Raw genomic sequence first — 1,854 nt, 5'->3', positions numbered from 1 at the left:
CCCCCTTGGCTGCCCCTCCACGTCCCATCTAGGGCTGGCCGCACCCCTTGGGGGGGAACCCTAGATGGGAGCGCAGCCCCTCCCCCTCCCCTATATATAGTGGGGGTTTTGGGGCTGCCATAGACATGAGTCTCCCTCTCTCTTTGGCGCAGCCCTACCCCTCTCCCTCCTCGTCTCTCGCAGTGCTTGGCGAAGCCCTGCTGGAGTGCCACGCTCCTCCATCACCACCATGCCGTTGTGCTGCTGCTGGACGGAGTCTTCCCCAACCTCTCCCTCTCTCCTTGCTGGATCAAGGCGTGGGAGACGTCACCGGGCTGCACATGTGTTGAACGCGGAGGCGCCGTGGTTCGGCGCTTAGATCAGAATCAACCGCGATCTGAATCGCTACGAGTACGACTCCTTCATCCGCGTTCTTGCAACGCTTCCGCATAGCGATCCTACAATGGTATGTAGATGCACTCCCCTTCCCCTCGGTGCTAGATTACTCCATAGATTGATCTTGGTGATGCGTAGAAAATTTTGAATTTCTGCTACGTTACCCAACAGTGGCATCATGAGCTAGGTCTATGCGTAGTTTCTATGCACGAGTAGAACACAAAGTAGTTGTGGGCGTCGATTTTGTCAATTTACTTGCCGTTACTAGTCTTATCTCGATTCGGCGGCATCGTGGAATGAAGCGGCCCGGACCGACCTTACACGTACACTTACGTGAGACAGGTTCCACCGACTAACATGCACTAGTTGCATAAGGTGGCTAGCGGGTGTCTATCTCTCCCACTTTAGTCGGATCGGATTCGATGAAAAGGGTCCTTATGAAGGGTAAATAGAAATTGGCATATCACATTGTGGCTTTTGCGTAGGTAAGAAACGTTCTTGCTAGAATCCCATAGCAGCCACGTAAAATATGCAACAACTATTAGAGGACGTCTAACTTGTTTTTGCAGGGTATGCTATGTGATGTGATATGGCCAAAAGGATGTGATGAATGATATATGTGATGTATGAGATTGATCATGTTCTTGTAATAGGAATCACGACTTGCATGTCGATGAGTATGACAACCGGCAGGAGCCATAGGAGTTGTCTTAATTTATTGTATGACCTGCGTGTCAATGAAAACGCCATGTAATTACTTTACTTTATTGCTAACCGTTAGCCATAGTAGTAGAAGTAATAGTTGGCGAGACAACTTCATGAAGACACGATGATGGAGATCATGATGATGGAGATCATGGTGTCATGCCGGTGACGAAGGTGATCATGTCGCGCCTCGAAGATGGAGATCAAAGGCGCAAGATGATATTGGCCATATCACGTCACTTTATGATTTGCATGTGATGTTTGTCATGTTTACATCTTATTTTCTTAGAACGACGGTAGCATAAATAAGATGATCCCTCACTAAAATTTCAAGAGACGTGTTCCCCCTAACTGTGCACCGTTGCGAAGGTTCGTTGTTTCGAAGCACCACGTGATGATCGGGTGTGATAGATTCTAACGTTCGAATACAACGGGTGTTGACGAGCCTAGCATGTACAGACATGGCCTCGGAACACATGCGAAACACTTAGGTTGACTTGACGAGCCTAGCATGTACAGACATGGCCTCGGAACACAAGAGATCGAAAGGTCGAACATGAGTCGTATAGTAGATGCGATCAACATGGAGATGTTCACCGATGATGACTAGTCCGTCTCACGTGATGATCGAACACGGCCTAGTTTGACTCGGATCATGTATCACTTAGATGACTAGAGGGATGTCTATCTGAGTGGGAGTTCATTAAATAATCAGATGAACTTAATTATCATGAACATAGTCAAAAGGTCTTTGCAAATTATGTCATAGCTTAC

Source organism: Triticum aestivum, chromosome 4D, assembly GCF_018294505.1.
Source record: "Triticum aestivum cultivar Chinese Spring chromosome 4D, IWGSC CS RefSeq v2.1, whole genome shotgun sequence".
Lineage (NCBI taxonomy): Eukaryota > Viridiplantae > Streptophyta > Magnoliopsida > Poales > Poaceae > Triticum > Triticum aestivum.
This window is presented reverse-complemented; position numbering follows the sequence as displayed.